General features: G+C 41.6%; 1 long non-coding RNA gene across 1 annotated transcript in view; it reads left to right on the top strand.

The window, feature by feature from the left end:
* The first annotated feature begins 266 nt into the window (after positions 1 to 266).
* LOC128934775 (uncharacterized) overlaps positions 267 to 20,913 on the top strand; it is a 34,533-nt gene continuing 13,886 nt past the window's right edge. The window contains exons 1-2 of the long non-coding RNA XR_008482885.1: positions 267 to 393; positions 611 to 698. This is a non-coding gene — a long non-coding RNA (uncharacterized LOC128934775). The remainder of the gene's footprint in view (positions 394 to 610; positions 699 to 20,913) is intronic.

Consider the following 20,913-nt stretch of genomic DNA (forward strand, 5'->3'; position numbering starts at 1 on the left):
TAAATGCTGGCATGAAAAATGCCATTTATTCAATCTCAACTTCAAAAAAAATCAAATTGATTCGAGAGAAATAACAGCTCTTTTCTTGACCATTCTGCATTTACACTTCAATTCTATTCCCAACACACAGCTTTGCTGTGCACATTGTATGTGTGTCCTCCATAATTAAAGCTTTATTTGAACCTCCCCCTTCTCTCCACAACTCTCTTGGTTAGATCAAAACAGTAGAGACAAAAACTGAAACATGCCTGGGGTGCAGGAGAGAACAAGAAAGACTATTTAGTGAAGTAGGCTAATGGTGTTGCAGAGGAAGGGGGCTGATTTTCACATCTCAGAACTGTTAAGCCTGCAAATATCACTGAAATCACATCTGGGAACAAAGCTCTGCTTTAAGTAAGTTCACCATGAGTGTTGCTAAGCAATGGAGAAAAGATGAGGGAAAGGGAGGGTGCCTGACTTTAGGATTAGGAGGATGGATAGAAGATAAAGTAAGGCTTCTGCACAGCTTTATTTGTAAAAAACTTTCAAGTTTTTGTTTTCAATGCCTGTCTTCCAAACTACTTGTAGCATGATTAATCAGGTCTCACTCATTATCCACCCCAATGCACAGCCAGCACAGAGAGAGGTGCTGCATCCTGGAGCACAGGCACAAGCATCTGAGCACCAGAACTGCCAACATCTGTCTCTGGATTTCACAGGTAAGAACAGGAGAAGCTTTCCTGTTGCAAATACTACAGAATTTCATGTCTATGTTTTAGAGAAATACTGCAGATACTTGTTTTTATGTAACTTAAACTATGCTGTGTATGGGAAATAAAATACTTGTGGTGGCTAGAGCTTGCTCTAACTCTATTCTTATGCTGATAGTTACAGAAAAGTGAAGTATTTTATCTTATAAGGTCAATAAATGTCATATCTTCACCTTACTTGAATGAAGTTTTTCTGTCCACTCTCTACTGGCATCTTGATATTGTAAAAGTTTCTTATTCTGCTTTAGCAAGATTGCTTCCAATCCTTAGGAAAGCAACTACACATTTTCAGCTGCAGACAAATGCATTGCCTCATATTATTTCCCAGAAAACATTTGTTGCCTTGTTCAGCTAAATGCCTCCATAAACTATAGCATGTACATTTGTAAAGCATGCATTGTTGGAACAGTAAATTGAATTCTTTGATTCATTTTTACATGGCAGCAGTATTATTCTTTTTTTTTTCTTTTTAATCATCATAAATACTCTGGAATGCTCATCTCTTTATTACTCAGCATTATATTCCATATGCTGAGGCATTTGCAGCCTCACAGGTCATTTCATAGGCATTAAACTTTTACTGTATACCTGTCTTTTTAACATTTGCTAATAACTCATCTGGAAAGAGAGTGACATTTGTTGCTGAGGAACAGATGTCTGCACACACAGCATGAACTAGGAGCATTTCTCAGCCTGAGATCCTAGATTATGATTAACTACCTAGTCAGTATTCCAGTTAGAGATATTACGAAGGCCTTTCCCAAAACTCAAGATATTCAAAACCTATCACTTCTGCAGCACTCCAGCAGTGCTCCCTGCACATGGGATGCATTTCCCTGACAGGCAAATGGCATTTAACAGACTAAACAATAGAAACTAATTAAGAAGATTGAGTGTTGTAATCACATTTTTATTTCATGCACCTTTAATGTTTTCAGAAGCAGAGACTCTGAACCAAACATTTTAAGCTCAAAGAAGCGTGGACACTGCACAAAGGCAAATTAAACCACATGCTGCAAAAACAACCTAAAAGTTTTCCTCTGAAGGGTGATAAATTAATTACTGAGACTGGGAAGTTTCCCATGCCTAACACAAAATAGGTCACCTCTTGTACTATATTTTATTTGCATACACAGTCAGGAGCAAATCTATGGGCAGCTGCTTTAGAGCTGAACAGGCACACTCGTATCATTTGTCATCCTCCAAGAACTCATCCAGGCAGTCCAAAACAAAGTCATCAAGTGGAAATATAGACCAGGGTGGAAGAAAGATGCTTTGGATGGCCCAGCAGCTACAAGTTTCATATAGCAAACCTCTTGAAATGGATGACATGTAGAAAATGCACTGAGATCCATCATGTTGCATTGCCTAATTGACTTTTTTCCCCCTTTTGCTTTTTCTTAATGAGAAGCAAGAAATGAGAGAAGAAGAAGAAATCTTCCCTATCAGCAGCAGCAGGGGTTGCTGCAGCAAGATGATAATTCCCTCCTGCTACTCTGCTGACAAGCACCAAGCTGCACAAGAAGAGCAAAGCATTTTAATCACAGGATTGAAAAATGCAGCAGTTCCTAAAGCTTCACCTTACCTTGGCTGATTTACATTAATTTGGGATCAACTGGCTTTCAGAGGAATAATGTTATCCATGGAAGATAACAGAGGAGGAAAAATTTGTTGGAACTTGTAGTTTCCCTGTGCACAACATGCAAGGATCTATGTATATAAACAGTTTTGGAGCATCTTAGATGAGCAAGGATTATTGAATTCCTTAAAAGCACAGTGCAAATTGAGGGCTCCCTAGTTCCATAGTAAATGTTTTTTAAGTGCCACACTTTCAAATACACATCATTAAAAGGATAAAAAAACACATCAGCAACTGGCAAGTCAGGGTCCAATCCAGTGTCCACTGGAACCACCAAAAATACTGTGACAGAGGCCTCGAGGTTTTGGCTCTGGCTCTTTCATCATATTATCATTTATAACAAAGGCAATCCATAAGGAGCTGCTAAGACAAATGCAAATCTTGTGTCAAAGACAGTCAGACACCCCCCCCAAAATTAAAAATTTGAGCACACAGCAGCTTCCAGGCAGCAGCTTTGGGCATGTGGCACAACATCTGCTACAAAAACACTCGAAAGCAGACCTGCGGCAAACTGGAGCCGTGCCAGCTCCCAGATTATCCCCCCTCCAAGGCTGCCAAGGCAATGGACAGATGGCAGCCAGTGCACTCACAGGATAGTTAGCTCAGTTAACAATCAAGTATGCTAAATGATTTCAGATTCACTCTGCACCAAGCATTGTACTTTCCAGTGAACCATTAACACTGTGTCCTAATAGAAATATGGTTTGGTATGAAGGAACTGGCAGATCCTGTATTTTACAAGACAGTTTCTCTGGAACAATTTGTCAGGGAACATTAGATCTGCCTTCATGAATAAAGTGAGAATCTGCCAAGTTTGCCAGGCGGGTTTGTTCATCATTTGAATTCTGCAGGGTTTGAGGAGTGAGGATGGAAACAAACAGGAGGATGCAGGTCAGTTATCCACACAAGCTGCTGCCAGGGATGCACTCAGTGGAAAGCAGGAGGGTGTTGGGAGCTCACAGGATGTCCCATCACAGCAGCTGTGCCCCTGCAGTGCTGCCTGCCTGCTGCAGGGCACCACACAGCTCTCCTGCACTGGACAGCTATCACAACCAGCCACCCGAGTGCACAGATGTGACAATTCATCCCAGAAAAGCTAAACATTCTTGCGTTTAAATGGGTAAAATCTGTAAAGAAAATTTGGCCCCCATATATCAAGTACTGAGCACCAGCACATGGCATACAGGTGGACTTTTGGCCTCAGCATTTACAAGATACATCTTTAAATTCTTCCTCCTAATCCTCCTTAGACATGATTGCCTTTCAGGACATTTGTAGACCTAGTGACAAATTTATTCTATTGATTTGCCTTTCCATAAATCAGGAGGTCAAGAATAATGTTTGAAAAAAAAATGTTAGTTTCTTCTCCCACCTCCACCCTCTGCTCCTGTAGCATATCCCTTTTATCTGTCCAACCAAAATCTCATGTAGCTAAACAGCTGGTCAAAAGTGTAATATAATTTATTACATAGTTGTCTCTCATTACCATTTTATTCATCATTGTTGCACCTAATAAATACCCTGAGAAAATACACACTACCAGCCCTTTTCTGCCTGCATTGGAAAAATCCAACAGCAGAAAGCAGGGGAGAAACCCAAGAAAAACAAGTGGAAAAATAGAAGGACAGGGAAGAGAGAGAACTTAGTGAGCTCTGTTGAAGGAGGTAGGAGTTGTGCCTTGGATACCAGAAAAGCAGCACCTCACACTTCTTATCTGTTATCTCAGTTCCAAAGAGTAGGACTGAAGCAAACCGGAAAACCTGAAGCATTTCTAGTGGGCAACCAACAAATGAGTTCTCCACACAGTCAGGTCACAGCAGCAGCTTCTGACCAGCGCAGTGAAGCCTTGTGCTTTGGACTCAGAGCTCTCCCAGGGCACAGAGCTCATTCTGCTGCAGCTGCTGAGCCCAGAGCAGCTCCATTGCATGGTGCAGGGCTGCAGGAACCCCCAACAATGCTGTGCCTGAGAGAGCATCACAGAGATGCTCATTTCTGGCCAGAGCAGCTGCATTGCATGATGCAGGGCTGCAGGAACCCTCCAGCAATGCTGTGCCTGCCTTGCTCAGTGAGAGGGCATCACAGAGATGCTCATTTCTGTCCAGAGCAACTGCATTGCTGCAGCTGCATGGTGCAGGGCTGCAGGAAACCTCCAGCAATGCTGTGCCCGAGAGAGCATCACAGAGGTGCTCATCACTGCCCAGAGCAGCTCCATTGCATGGTGCAGGGCTGCAGGAACCCCCAACAATGCTGTGCCTGCATTGCTTAGTGAGAGGGTTCTGCTGGTCGGTATATACAATTACGAACGGAGACGGGGCACTCTGAACCAGTGTCGTGAGCTATTTATTCAGCACATCATTCTTAGTACATTGTTAGGACAATGGAGACAGGATGTTAACAGCTCTCTGATCTAAAGGAAACGCTAAGGGGGTGTTACATTACAGCATAGCATAAAACTATCTCAGTTTAGATTTCAGCCAATCACACATAGAGCAAAACATATTGACAAGAATTCTATCTAATCATATGAAACACACATAATGGTAGCTAATACAATGGCTCGTTCATGAGAGACAAAGCACAGAGATCTATTCATACTAACTTTCTAAAGATATATATTAAATAACCTTGTTGCAATCTATAAGGCTAGTTTTACAGAAGTCTATTGTGCTATTTGTCACGTCTGCTCTACTGTTGAGAAAACTTTCCGCTATATTAGCAATGTTCACAAAATTTCTCTCAAAAGCATGTCTTTTTTAACTATTGTCTTAAAACTCTCTAACTTTATGAATCTCAGCAATTCCCCCTCTCTGTTGACTTAGAAACTTTCATTTTTTTGTCGTTTACTACTTGCGTTTCATGGCTTTACTGAGCATCACTGCCCTGAGAAGCTGCATTTCATGGTGCAGGGCTGCAGGAACCCCTTGCTCAGTGAAAGGGCATCACAAGCTCTGCCCGCTCTCCCTTTCTGCTCTGACACCAGTTTCCCTCAGAGATATTCACAGGGCATTGCCAAAGTCATACCAGGAAAATCAGCACCAGCAGGAAAGAGCTCCTATTCCCTGCTCTCCCCATTCCAACATGGAAACGTGTCACAGAAATATCAGAGCAAGGGCTCTGCCAGAGCATGGAGCTCCTCAGCTGTCCTCCCTGCAGCTCTGCTCTCCCTTGAGGAGGCAATGTTGTGACCCCAGCGTGTGATCACCAGAGCTGGGAGTCAGAGATGCAATTAAAAAAAATCAAGAGCAAACCGGTTAAAAATGGAGACAGAAGCAACCTCATTTTCTGGCTCAACTTTATGAAAATCTGATTAGACCTCAGTGAAATTTAATCTTTGCCTTCCAGGCCTTCTGAGACAACAATAAAGATCTCCTGAGCTCATAAAGTACCCAGAGAGGAGAGATACCACCCAGCCAGGAAAATAGCTGAGAAAAATTATTTTTCTTGGCCCTAATCACCAGGTAAATCTGCAAAAAATGTCATTAAAAAGTAAATTATAAAAAGCTGCATGTCACTATTTTCAAATACAAGAATACACTTTATCAAAGTAATAAAATAATATGAAAAAGACAAGACAAATTAGCTACAGCAATAATCAGGAATGCCAGACATTCAGAAGAGAGTATTTGTTCAAATTGCTAAGATAGTCAAGAGACAGAAAATTTGACTCACAGCAGTCCCACAGTGCTAATATTTCTTTTTCCTTTTTTCCTACTACAAATTTACAGCAAAAACAAAACTACCAGATATATTTTTATATTATCAGCCCTTCCCCAGAACAATTCTGCTTCAAAACCACTCATTAAGCTGGAACTGGCAAAACCCAAAGTTCCAGCCTTCTATTCTCATCCAGAGGATCCACATTTCTCCATGTCCTTGTAACAGCTGTTCCTACGTTGGCTCATGAGACAAAGAAATATGAGAATTTCTTTGACTTTCCTCAAAACATTTTTACTTTCATGGACAGAGAATACATGGAGCCATTAGCTCACACTAAATTCTGCTTCCTGGGTGTGCTCAGCACAGATCTACAGAAAGCTCTCACTGCAGGAAATGCTGATTTTTGGGTGCCATTCCCTTCCTGCCAGCCCAGTGATGGCAGTGGCACCAAAAGAGGCTTTTCTGTGCATCTGTGCTGGAATATTTGCCAAGGGTTTGATGTTGGTCCCTTGGTTTGTGCCTGCAGTGCCCAGGATTCCCAGGGGGTCTCACAGCCAAACCTTTCCTACCTGAGGGTTCCTGAGCCCACCACAAGCCATGTTTTGCTGGCACAGTGTAAAACCAGAAAGTCCTACAACACGGATGTTTCTTGGATTCTTCCAATGCTCTGCTCACAGTCCAACAAGATCAGCTTTTGCAGCTTGCAGGAAAGAAAACAAGCAATTCTTACTAAAGTACAGCAATCTGGGAAATTAAAACAGAAAGGGAAAAACCAGACATGAATGGGTGGTAAAATTGTATTTCCAATCTTCTCCTCTAATAATGTAGTACAGCAGCCATCTCCAACCAACTCATCATACCAGACAAAGTGATATGTGCAGGAAATGTTAAATATTAAAGAAACAAACAGATGCTAAAAAAATCCTAAACTATGGTGTGTGCAGAGCCAAAATAATTGGGATAATGTGCATGTACTGAGTTAAAAACTAGAGGATGGTAGATTATATATATATGTGTGTGTGTATATATATATATCTATCAATCATCCAGGAACTCAATTTAATTTTTGCATGCACTGATTCCCCCATGTCCTTATTGTTGCTTATAGAATCCTTCCCTTACTAATTCCATGTCTCCTACAGCCATGCAACAAAAACATGGTTATGTTGTATATAGTTACCCAGCAGAACGTCTGTGGAATAAAGTTTGCTGATTAAAATCCTATTTTAATCATGCAATTAAAAAGTCTACAGTAATATTGCAATTACATTACTTTTAAAATGCATCTGTGCAGAAAGCTAGAAGACTGGAATGAATATGGTATTCTGATCTCTTACTGTACAAATGCACAATGATTCTCAATCTGTTCTTGCCTGGGCAAGTCGGAGTGTGTGCAACATTCAAGATTAATTAGAAGCAACACGTGTTCCTCATGAATGATGCCATATCTAGTACTACATGTAAATTAATTCATGTCAGCATGGGCCATGTTGTGTCATGATTTTTTCCTTTTTTTTTTGGAAAAGATGTACAATTTTTTGACTGCAACTGCTATAGATTGGCTGTAGAGACATTTTATAAAAATAAAACTTTGGACAATATGTAAGTTGGTTTTCTGCTAGGTTTTTTATTTTGTTTGATCTTTGCCAGCTAACTGGGATAAGAGAATTCACAAGGTATGAATACATTATACTGTGTTTGGGCATCTCTAGCATGAGCAGAGTGGTTAGCACAAAGACTCCCCAACAGCCACCTTTTCCCAGCTTATCACCCTGAGGAAACGCCGCTGCCTCCAACACCAAACACAAAACAACAGCACATTACACATCCACAACCCAAGGTCTCAGCTCTAACTCGCCTTTGATCTCCCATAACCGAAGGAAGTGTAAACCAAGATCAAGTTTATTAACTACAGATCAAAGTGCAGCCTAGCTCTTCCCTTTGCAGCAGCAATTAGAGACTGGAGGTAAATTTCTAGAGAAAATTATTTTGAGATATATATGGGTTATTTTTGCAATCATTGAAAGCGCCATTCCGGTTTAAAAACACAACTTCAGGACATTATGACCTATATTTCTCCCAGGTCTTACTTGGAGATTCCTGTTCCTCCTCTGGCATTAGAGTGTTTGTTAATTGGGAGAGTGGACACATAGCACCATGTTAAGAGCAAACAGAACTACTGTGGTGATACAGTAAAAACTTAGAGGTTCAATCATTTTAAAATGCATTTTCTCCTCAAAATACATTCTTCCAACTGATTCAGCTGTACTGAGAGATTGGCAGTACAGGTTATTTGAAAACTCATTGAGTATAAAAAACCAAATATATTTCTCCAGCCTTGGAAATTGCCTTCTCTTCCCAGCATCATGTGAATTCATCACTTAAGTGCACTGCAAAACAAAAAGCTATACTTCTCTTGGATTTCACTTTTAGGAGCAGTTTAGTCACCTTTTATAACCCAAGAATTGCAATTCTTTACTATAGGAGCAGTTTCAAAAATATTATAGTGTCTAATCTTTATGAAACTTAATTGTAGAATGCACTTAATATGGCCTTTAAAATAAAACATAATCTAAGTACCATAAAAGCCTTGCAGCTTCTTACACAATTAAATTCTTTGAATGAAATGACTTGCAGTTTTGCAAGTCAAAGCAGCAGATGTATATGCTAAAGCACAACTCAGAGTAAGCAGATGCCACTAATGATTGAGACTTATGACTGAACTTTTTTTCCAAATTTAAAGCAATATGAAACCAAGATATCTGTGAATTACATGCAAAAATGAGGGCATTCACACAGATATATCAGTCTTGAGACAGGACAAATGTTTTCATTACAAGTGTGATCATTCCCACAGCAGTCAGCAGGAGATTTGGGGTACAGTTTGGGGTACAGGTGTCAGGAGCACAAGACTGGTTCTTGTAAAGCATCACCATCCTCAGCTTACACCATGCTAAGCCAGCCCACCTAAAACAACATGTCCTAAAGTAGATTTTATTTCTTAAAATACCAGCTGAGAGACAAGTGATAACAGCTAAAACTCAGACTACCTTCTTTATTAAAAATAACACAGCCCTATCTCTTCAAATTAACACTTTCACCCCCTCTTCTCCAGCTCATCTTCTGTACCCTCTGCTACATTCCAGTGCCACCAGACCCTCACATCAGCGGCTGGATTGCATCCAGGGTTCATCCTCTTGCAGCTGGTTTCAAAACCACAAGGTAAATCAGCATTTACCCTTACAGATGCCCAGCAACCATTACCACACCATATTCAGCTCTCTCCTTATATTGGCAAGTACTGCTCAGTATAGAGTTGGGTTTTAAAAAAAAAAAAAAAAACATTCTAAACCTACAGCCAATACTGACACGTTTCCTTACATTCCCAAATTAGTTGCATAATGCTGCTGCCCTTTTGTAAAGATAGATCACACTGGCACCTCAGAAATGGCTGCAGTTTCCAAGTGATGACAGAATTTCACATCCCCGCCCTATTCCCACCGAGCGCCAGGATCCTTTCCAAAGCCTGCAGCAATGCTTTGAAGTAGGTGCAAATGCAGCGAATGCAAAAGATTAAAGGATTCTGGAGTTCATGGAAAGAGGTGCAGAGCTCAGTATCACCAGAAAGATTCAACTGAACGTTTTAAATTTTTATTTAAAGAATTTCATCAAGAGAGGAGTTACACCATAGTACTTTTCCTCAGGATATATTTTACATAACTGTCTATGCTGCCTGTGACTAAATCCTTAGATGCATAGAAATGGACACATGTTCAGCCTTCCACCGTTCCAGCAGATCTCTCACACAGATAACAGCATACCAAGAGCTGAAAGGTTAAAAAAATGTTCAAAATAGACAGCAATATTACCTCAACATTTTCTTTTTTAAGCAGCTTTCACACAGAATGTTTAAAGGAGAAGTTTCACATTTAAAACATCCTCCTACAGGGGGAAGCTGCAATATTTCTGACAGACATTTTCATTTTTGTTCAGCATTGCACTTACTCAGTATCCTGTCAGTTCAGGAACCAGGAATCAGGGCTTTCAAAAATCAGCTGATGAAACGAGTCCCAGTCACTGTCTGTCCCTCCAAAGGTGGCTTACCAAGCATTATTTCTTTTAAGTCAGGGGAAGAGGAAAAGTGGGGTTGATGATGATTTTTTAAAATTTTTTTTATTATTATTAATCCTTCAAATCACAACTGTTAGCCAAGTCACAGTCAAATATTCAAGTAACAAAGGTTTCCACCTCAGTCACTGCCGCTGAATGTCCTGGAGTGTGCCAGTAGCAAAACCTGCATACCCAGAGTATCACAAAATCTGTTCACTAAGACACTCTGACATCAGCTCCCATAAGATGGAGTATAACACAGGGTGCTGCAAATTCAGGTAGCTTTTAAAGTAATAGGCCATAAAAGACTCCCTAAAACTTTCTGATGAGTATACAAATAGTGGGAAATAAAGTCCATCAGCTACGGTGATATTTTATGTCTGGAGATAAGTATGACAGATCTGGAAACAGCACTGGTCTTAGATTAAAGGCCATCAATTGAGCAGAGATGCAAAAGTGCCCTCTGTTTCTCTGCTATTTCTATTGAATTCCAGGTCTGTCTGCCCAAACCTCATCTTCAAACCTGAGCTCCAGCCTCTTCCTTTCCCAGATGGCATATCTCACCTTCCCCCATCAGGGCCTCAGCACCACATCCCTTTTCCTCTGCTCCAAACACCACAGGCCTGTTCTCCCAGCACACCAAAGTCACTTGGTGTGTTTATTCCCATCTATATTCCTTTTTTTTCCAGTCTGGAAGACTATCATAGTTCTAGTCTCTTTCAGTGTTGATGACATTCACTTGCTGCCCATCCATGCTCCCTCCTTGCCCTTGGTGATGCACAGCAAGCAGCAGCAGTGTTGGAAATGTCCTGTAAGAGCTGGGCCACAATAACCACAGCAAGATGCTTTTATATTTACTGAACCCTTGGTTCCACAGTTCCCACAAACCTGCATGGAAGGATGTGAGCTGTGCTGGAGCTCTCCACCTTACATCTGACCACAATAAGCACTAGCTAGACTTCTGTTACTGATGCTCTTTCATTTGAGAATCAACACAAATTGTCTAAATACATTTTAAAAAGGTTGAGTTTGGATTTTCTCCCAAGACCAGCATTGCTGAAATTAACCTGAATCAGATCCACTTTGTCTTCCTGGACCTGTGATACACCATAACAGATTTGCCCCATTTCTAATACTTGAATCCTTCCCCCTTCCTAGACTGAACTGCAGAAATAATTTACACATGGGCATTACCAACCTCATTGTCTTTGTATAAGACCTCTTCCTTTTTCATCTGTTTCCCACTGCTTTATTAAAATTTAAGAAAGAGAGGAAGACTGGGAAAAAGGAGGAAATGAGGGAGTGTTAGTTACATAGTTTGAACACTTAGAACTCCAAGGTAGGGAACACAGTATAACTAGAAATATTTGTAAAGATAAGTTTAAAGGCCTAGCACATAAACAGTACTGTGAGTTACAGTTCTTTATCCTTAACAGAGTCAGCATGAGAGCCCTGAGGCTACAGTAAAGTTAATAAGCATGAACAACAGAATTGCCAACACCAGGACAGAGTTTATATGTATCCTGTGCACATGCTCTGTCAAATGTAACTAATTTTTACTGAAGATAAATAGGAATACTAATGACTATCTTAGCCTGTGGCATTGGCTTGGCAAGGTACCACACACAATGAGAAAGCACAACAAATTTAAGAACTTCTAAAAATACATTAGCAGTAATGGCAATTTTTGGCTTCTTTGCTGTTTTGTCTTATATTTTCAGTGAGACCTAGTGAAGTCATCAGACTTATGCAATGATTTTATTTTCTCCGCTTGTGTAGAGCAAGTCAGGCTTTTCTAAGAGGGTCAGGGCCAAGATAAGGTATTTGACCTGTCTTCTTTCCCAGCTGGAACACCATTTGCTCTCCCCTAAGCCCTGTATCACATGAGGGTGGAACACAACCCTAAACTACAACATCCTCAGACCTCCTCTGGGCTTAGGAGCTAAAATTATCATTTTTCACCAATACAGTCACACCTAGAGGCCCTGAGGAGTGAACAGCTAACACTGTTTAATCTAGTCTGCCCCCCACTCCTTCTCAACAAGTCCTTTAATAACCCAAAGGTGTGAAGAGATGAAAGCAATGCAGCAAAAGCCAACAACTCAAAATACTAAATAACTCTATTCCCTGACTTGTGACTTCTAAGTTTCCTTGGCCAGTCCTCAAAAGTTCTTCCTGAGACCAGGAGGCCTTATCTGATGGAATTCAACATCAGTAACTTCAAAGCCATGCTCTGCAGGCATGGTGGGGAAATCAATCCAACTGTGATACACCGTTATTAGATCAGCTATTGCCACTCAGAAAAGAAACCCGTGAAGCTGCCCATCGAAGTGTCAGCTCAGTGTTCACCAACAAAGGAAAAAAGGAGTCAGAGGAACAATCCTCCAAGGAAAAGAGAAAGAAACCTAACACACCTTCATGTGTCTCTCGCCACAAACTTGGATGATGGTGGAATTCAAGTTTTGTTTCACTTTTTTAAACTGAATTCAGCTTGCTTCTAATCCCAAAAGAACACAGGGGACAAGAACATTCTAGAAAAAAAATGACAATTATGGATAGAAAATGTCATCAACACTGAAAGAGACTAGAAATATGACACTCTTTCAGACTGGAAAAAAAAAGGGGGGGATTTAGATGGGAATAAATTAATCACAGCACAGTTTTAGATTTTAAAACACTTCTCAGTCTTAGAACGCTTCTTCAAAGCCCAACTCTGAAGACCCAGTTCAGATCCAGATTGCTGTGGGCAAATCCCTCAGAGCCCCCAGCCCAAAGGTCATTTGAAGTGGCACACAGCAGTAAAGAATTGTTCAGTATTTTCACCACCACCACCTCAGCCAGAGGCCAGGACCAGCCCAGGCTGATTCAGAGCTCCCACCAGATGGTGTGTGCCAAGAGGCTCCCACAGAGCCATGGCTGGAAGCTGAAGCTGCCCCCAAGATAACCTGCAATCTGAAATGGGAGATGGTGCTAAGACACCACCTGCTCCCCTTGCAGTGCAAGCAAGGCTCTGGATGGCAGCCAGCCCCAGGGGCATGGAATTCTGCTGCTTGTTCACACATACGTGCACAAGAGATCGAACGTGTTTTTTCCTAGTGCAGAATCCTCATTCCAGAAAACACAGGGCTGTTGGGTATTTTCTCACTCCCCTCCTCTGTAGATGCCATGTAGTCTCAAGGGAAGAGAATGAGAAAAATCTAAACTCCTTTTTAATGAATTTAACTCCTTCCACTGCCTTAGGCAGAAGATTCAACCCGAGATGAACGTGTGTTTTCATACCTTCAAGCAAGTCTCATCAAGACCAGGCTGACAAATGCAGCCCAGAAGTAACACAATCAATATTTCCCTATAATATGGCCTAACCCATTGTAGAAGGTTTTTCATATACAAGTTGATGCAAAGAGCCTCCTCATTCTTTGAAACTTAAAACCAAGAATTTCTGCCTGAAACTGTCCAATATTTTTCACCAAAAAGGAGACTTGGCCTCCCAACCCCACAAGCTCCTGATACAAGCAGCTGGGCTCTCCCCTCCACAGCTCTAGAACAACACCAAAGCTTTTGTTTTAATCCAGCACTTTTCTGTGTGACTGTCTTTGGGCATGGTGATCACGGCTTTTCTCCAGGGCTTTGTATCACAAAGTTAATGCAGACAGAGAGCAAAGCCTGTGTCCACTGGTGTAAGAGCCCTGACCATGAAGGAAGCACACACCCCACCAGAACTAAACTGATGCTGTATTGAATCTCTGCTCTGTTAGAAAGAAAAGGAGCAGAGTGTGTTATTGCCTTTTTTCCAACCTGGAAATGAAATTTGAGATAATTTTAGTAAGGAGGTAATATAAAAGAGGACCTTTATTTGAAGGCCTTCAAGGGGCAATCATGGAAAGATGTCCACAAAATCCTACATTCCCCACCCAGGGTGAGTACATTTTTATAGGCTTTAGGCAATTAGCATAATTGATTAAAAGCATCAATTAGGGGGACAAGTGGTGATGCAATTTCCCCCCAGGGCAAGCCCCTTCTCTGGAGCCCCCCCTTGGCACTGGCTATGCTTTGTGCATGAGAATGAATCTGGAAGAGTTGTTCTCAGCCTCAGTTCCCAGGGAGAGCCAAGATAGCACAGAGCTTGTACCTCCTGGGGCTTGGAGCTCTGGAATCTGTTGTGTCTTTCTGCTTGAGGAAAGGCCATGGAAAAGTACTGGGTAAACCAGTCATTAATACAATAGACTGCAGAGAATGTATGTGTGAAGAATACAAAGAACACAGAGAAAAAGGCAAAACCTAAATGGCATCAGTGTGAGCATGGCAATTGTTATCTGAGATCCAGTTCAGGGGAGAATCAGCTCTAAGACTGTGTTGTAATGTACCAGTCCAAAGAAAATGCAAAGGAAATGCTTCAAATCCTGGTACACCATTTATTTTCTAATTCAGGCACTGAGCAGAATTGCCTAAAGGTTGCTTGACATTACCAGCCCCTTGCTCCAGGACTGGTCCTGCAGATCAAACTCCAGCCTAAGCTGAGTTGTCCCTAAGGCATCCTGCACTGTATACCTGGATTTTGTATGTCTGACCTCCTCCAGGAGGCACCGGCCGCCCTGCCTTGGGTAAAATGGGCTGTTAAAGGTTTCCACAAGTCACGACATTTAATAAATCTGAGGTTTGGGTTGAGGGGCAGGGAACTGCAGGGATGAAGATGAGGGGCACAGTGGGAAGATGCTCACAGGAGCAGTGGGTCAGCTCTGCTCTCCTGGCTGCAGCCTCCCCATCCAGGGACCTCCCAAAGAGCCAGCGAGGTGTCTGCCACAGGGTTTCCCTCTGCAGTTTCACACCCCATTAACATGCCCGGCAAAGTCTACTGTTGTCTGCACAGGAGGAAGCATCACCTCTTGAATCTTTGCACCACTCACTATTGTTTTGACAGTGCTTGATTATAACCTGTGGTGTAAAACAAATCAAATGCATTTGCCTGCCTGCATTGAAGAGTGAAGATATTTAGCAGATACACGGTAAAACCTTTCCAAGTTATATCCAGATATTAAATTGCAAACAGATATTCTGTTGACTGCTTCTAGCAGAAACATTCAGAGAATTATTTTAACAGTCTCAAAACTATTCATTACTGTGGAAGAAACCAAAAACAGGCATCTCTGGAAGAGAGCAAGATCCAACAATACAGAAGTACAAACTCATGACATGGAGGACAGCTGTGGAAAACAAAATTAGCAATGCTTTCACTGGTCAGAGCACATACTGAAATGATAACTAGAAACCCAGAGTGATATTATTATGCTTTTGTTATATGACCTTGTCAGAACTTCACTTGGCTGGAGAAAGTCTCGTTGTTCTGTTCTTTCATTTCACCCCTAGAGTCAAGTATCACTTCGATACATTTATTTTCTCAGCAGGCCATTGTAGGAAGTTGTAATTTTACTCAATATACACAGAGTCATTTCTCTGTTCACAAAAATAAGGAAAAAAGAAAAAAATAGTCTCTATCCAAACTTGTGCATTGTGCATCTAAACAGTAAGGAAAATCATTGTATTAAGAAAGCACTTCATTACCAGCCATTCAAATCAAATCTTTGTTGAAAAATTGTAATGAATAGCACATTTATACTACAGGCTTCCTTGTGTCCTAAACTATGTTTTGACCACTATACCCACACTCAGAAACCTTCCTGTCCACTCTTGCGTATCCCACAATTGTTGCAGAGTAGAGTGAAATTCCCATTCTGCTTTCAACTAAGATTTCTAAACACACATTTGCAGCATAAGTCCTGCTGAAATGCTGGAAAACAGAGTCTGTACATTTGCTTTTACTGCATCCATGTGGTCTGTGCTGCTTTTTGCTCTCCTGGTTAACAACCCTCCCATTCCTGCTGTGAAAGCTGCTGACCAATGCCTGGTATTTCCCCAGTATTCTTCAGTTGCCAAAGAAAAAACCTAAAACTGCAGATAAAACTTATCGTGCCCTTGTGTTAATTAGATGTCCTGAGCAGTGCTCAGAAGACACTGGAACAGTAACACCTACAAGAGGTCAGTAGAATAAGGTCAGTAGAATAAGAATACTGACCTCTTGTAGGTGTAACTTGAGGTAACACCTACCTCAAGGTAATTGAGGGTTTATAATTTACCCTCAATTATAAATAAGAGAGCAAAAAGGCCTTGAGCCAGACGACCTCTGAAGGTACCTGATCCATTCCTCAGTTTCCAGCCATTATTAGCAAATTCAGCAATGGCAACATTGCTGATACAGGTCAGACCTCTTTATCATCACTTTGGTCTTGCAACTATATGCACTACATAACAATCTAATTAAACCTTCTCCTGCTAAACCCCATGTGGTCAGGCCACATCATGAGCCACTGCATGACAATGTAAGTTATCAGAAGGAGCAAAGCAGAAGGTCATGTCCCAAAAGCAGCAAATAGCAGCTGACCTTTCTCAGCAGGGGCTCATGGCCCTGATTTTCCTCAGCAAACACCCATAGAATGGTGATCAGCTTTTATAGACTTCAAATACTCACACACACCTTGCAGCAAATGAATTTTGGGAACCAAAGTACCACTGCAGGCTTGAGCCGGGCTTGGGCAGCCTGTCCTTTCCCAGGCAAGCATCCAGTAACACTGGAGGAGCACATTCACCAGCCATTAAAATACATATAAACCAACTTCAACTGGCCATGACACTCCTGGGCTGACACTCCCAGGTAACACCAAGTTTTTATCACAGTTTTCCTGATCCTTATCAGACAAAGCCAACCACACACAGAATTTCCACGTCCCCTGTGCTGCCTCCAGCATATGATGCCAGCCATATGTCACGGACTCCACACACCTGCTTCAAGGGCAGCAAGCTAGACTGTGACTTTTACCAAATGCCTTCATCCTGCCAGGAATTAATTTCTCCCTAAAGCCCTCCTGACATTTCTGTGGATCAGAAACTGTTAATTAAACACTTGCAGCCGTGTCCTTTCTCCCCATTTGCATCCTGAATGCAGCACCAGTGCAGCTGCAAGCACGAACCCTTCATCTGCCTTGCTTCCAGCTGGATTTGTCTGCAGCAAGGAGCAGAGCTGAACTCATCCATTTGTCCCCAGAATCCTTCTCTGGAGCCATAATGGACAAGGGAACCCTTGCATTAACCTAGTGCAGCAATCATGAAGTAATTAAATCCTTGAGGAACCCACAGAGAACCCACAACTGCAGTTGTATTGCCATGGGTGCCAGGCATCAGCCATGCAGCTCTCCCTTGGAAATTTGCAGCTGTGCTTTGTGGGCTTCAAATGGCACACAGGGAGCCTGAGAGCTGCTGCAGAGGCCTTGAACCAACACATGGAAAAAGTTTCCAGCCTAAATTCAAGATGATATTTTTTCTGATAGATTTTTATCTTTACATATACCAAAAAATTTGCACTCCTGGAGGTTTTTCCAAAAACTGTTTCAGTATAACTTTGCCTACGTGCACAGGAGAAATGCTTTAAACAAACCTGCTCCTTTAAGTGTTTGCTTTAGTGGATGCTATTGCAATGAATTATCTTTCTTTAGCCACAGCTGCCTCCCAATGGATTTCCTCTGTTTCTTACAGGGAATTTAACAGCAGTCTCTCCAATCCAAGAGAACTGACAAACTGCTTTAGTTTAGTGAGGCTCCATGCTGGGCGAGCCCCAGAACCTCCTATTCTTTACAAAGAGCATTTCTTTTTAAAAGGTGCAGAGAGTTTGTTTCCATATGCTCAGGATTTCTCAACACTGCTGTTCTTACAAACTAGTAAATGAATGCCTCCAGCTAGCAGTAACATTTCTATCAATGTAACAGCCCAGCCCACAGGGATCTAATTTACTGAAACTGGTTAAGTGCTACACAAACATCATCTAGAGAGATTAATTGGCTGTTAAAGTTTGATTGCTTTGCAATCCCTTGGTGATGGTTGGAAAATGAAAAAGTGATCTTTTGTCATTACGTAAATACCTTAAGGTACAGTATATATGCAGGGCTTTGTGTGCATTCTATAAACACAGCAAGTCTTCAGTGAGTAGGAGAGCCATGACCCATTTATTTATACTGAAGTTTATTTAGTATATTCATTATGGATGACATTTTCCTGAAGTTTATTTAGGAGCAAAGTCTTCCCAGGCTGTAATTAATCCAAATTAAAACACATTTATGCTGATCATTAAAGCAATTTGTTGCAGACAAGTTTCCATTTGATCATTTCCCAAAGTCTGTATTACTGTATTCTGAATCTTCCATTTCCTAAGTGCAACTTTTCATTTCTTCTTCTAAAAAAATAATAAAAATAGCATAAGCCAGCTACCCCTGGCTTCTGGAATTTTTCCACTCAGAGATTCCCTGAAGTTACAGGGGAATCTGGTGTCAGTCTTCTATTACTCAGTTTTCTCCATTTCTGGTTTGTAAAACTCTTGCTTAACCAAGAGTTTTATAACCCTGGTTTTCACAGGGGAGAGCCCTGATCAGATGTGAGGAAGGGTGCACAGAGCAGCTCAGAGCTCTGCTCACTGACCATGCTACAAGATCTGTCAGGAGTCAGGGCTAGAGACCAGCCAAATGAGCTGTCAGTGTGATCCTTCCAAGCAACTTCAGCAATGAAAATTGCTGATTTACACAGTGCAGTCCCGTGGATATAAGAAACTACTTTTCCTGAGCTTGTGAAAGAAATTGTCACAATTTTCTCTCGTTAACAACACTTACATCTCCAATACCTACAGGCATGCCCAGAGGGATAGGAGCCCCTCATTATTGTTTGTATCGACGTTTAGGATTGGTGCAGCAAGGATCAGAAATCCATAGGCAACAGAGTAAGAACAAGTGCTGTTAACATCAGAGTGGAATTATTGAAATCACTACTAGCAATGTGAGTAAAAAAATAAACATTTTTCAGATTCAGGGGAATTTGAAGCTCTTGCATAGCAGGAAAAATGCTTTTTATTCTTAGGCTCAGGAAAATCTGATCAAGAATCAGCAATACAAAATCCTCAGCATCCCCCACTAAATTGCTCTTCCACTGATATATGACTAAATATCCATAATAGTTCAGCATCTGGGTTGCATGTAAAGCTGTAATACAGAGGGTGGGGATAAACTAAGAACCATGGCACAGACTTTATATAAAACAGTCTTAAAATAGACTTTCCAAAGGCAGGGCATGAAGAATTTAAACAATTTGCAGATAGCGACACGTTTGTAGTCTGGATATATGAACAAAAACCCACTTTGTTGTGAGCTGTACGAGTGTGACAGCCCATTTATTGAGGAATTTGCACAGTTCTGAAAGAGAGAAAACTGAATAAACCACCCTCTCCAGCTGGGGTGTAGGGCAGGGGGTGGGAGTTAAATCTTTAGTGAAGTCCACAGCTGGTACAGGAAAACAGGTAATGGCCTTTTGGGAAAAGTCATGGAAAAATCCATGATAGGAGTGTCTGTTAATGCACACAAGGTTACCATTGCAGAACAAAGTTCTCAGACACCACGGTGATGAGCATGTTACAAAAAGAAAGAGTACCAGTTTACACAGTCAAGGGTTCTAGCAGAACTGACCATCAAATGAGCCTGGGCCTAGCTTGTTCAAAAGAAGAAAAACAACCAAAAAACCAACAAAACACACCAACACAGCCCCAGGAAAGGCACAGAAGGTGCCTAGCTCAGTCCTTCAGAGCATATCTGCCTTGTTAATTAGAGCTTTCCACTTGCCTTTGGCCATTTCATCAGATCTTGGGCCAGCAGAGGGGAGGGAGGGGAGTTTGAAGCTTGGAAATCAAGTTCTTCCAAGCTAAATGCAGATGTGAGCTCTGCCAGTCTTTTCAAAAGCTGGTGTGCACACATCCTTTCCCCTTCCCACCCTCCTTGTCCCCCACCTCCATTCTGAGATGCCTGGGGAGCCATGCACTACCCAGGAGCACTTAATCCAAGAGATGCCACTTGCATCCAAGAGATTATCACTGGATTTGGCAAGTGAGATATGCTGGAGGCCAAGATTAGCAGGGGAAGAGGGAATGCACTGTTTGGAGCTGTTAATTATCATCTACCAAGAAAATCTTTTGCCACTGAAGCCTGAATTTGCACTCTGTGTTCACTAAGGTGAACACAGCAAACTCTACTTTAAATTATTTAAAACTACCATGCAGCTGGCTTGGATCATGTTTGTGTAAAATAGCTGACTCAAAACCTCAGATTACTTATCCTGTTCAGATTACATTCCCTCACTCATTCTTGTATTTAAATGAAACGGTTTCAAAACAGGCACCTATATCACTTAGGAAAGAAATAACTTAAAAAGAAGTAATAAAACTGTCTCCTTTCTGCAGTGAAAAGGATCCTAATTGCCTCACACTTACTAACACCTCCCAGATTTATGGTGCCAGTTGGATTCATCTCCCTCATTTCCCATTAAGAGTGGCCATTTCCTGTCACAGATACACTGAGCAGATCCTGTGCTCCAACCTGCAGATAACCAGAATGGCAGCTCCCTTATTTACTCTGCAGTCCTGGGGCAGGAGCGCTGTTTGCCTTCTCTGCTGCAGCTGTGCACGTTGGGATCAGCACTTGAAGGGTTTTTATGTTCACTTGAAAGTGTCTTTCCTGGGCAGCACGCTCTGGAATCTCACCCATTATGTACAACTCTTTAAACTGGCTCCCACCTTTTACAGCTTCCTAACTGGCTGTTCTGCAATTTACGAGCAGAAACTTAAATGATCTGAATCTCCTGTATCTAATTGCAGCAAGGGAGGCCACAGCATTTGTT

The sequence above is a fragment of the Melozone crissalis genome, unplaced genomic scaffold, assembly GCF_028551555.1.
Source record: "Melozone crissalis strain CALT ecotype California unplaced genomic scaffold, PUWL_Pcris_2 ptg000014l_1, whole genome shotgun sequence".
Taxonomy (NCBI): domain Eukaryota; kingdom Metazoa; phylum Chordata; class Aves; order Passeriformes; family Passerellidae; genus Melozone; species Melozone crissalis.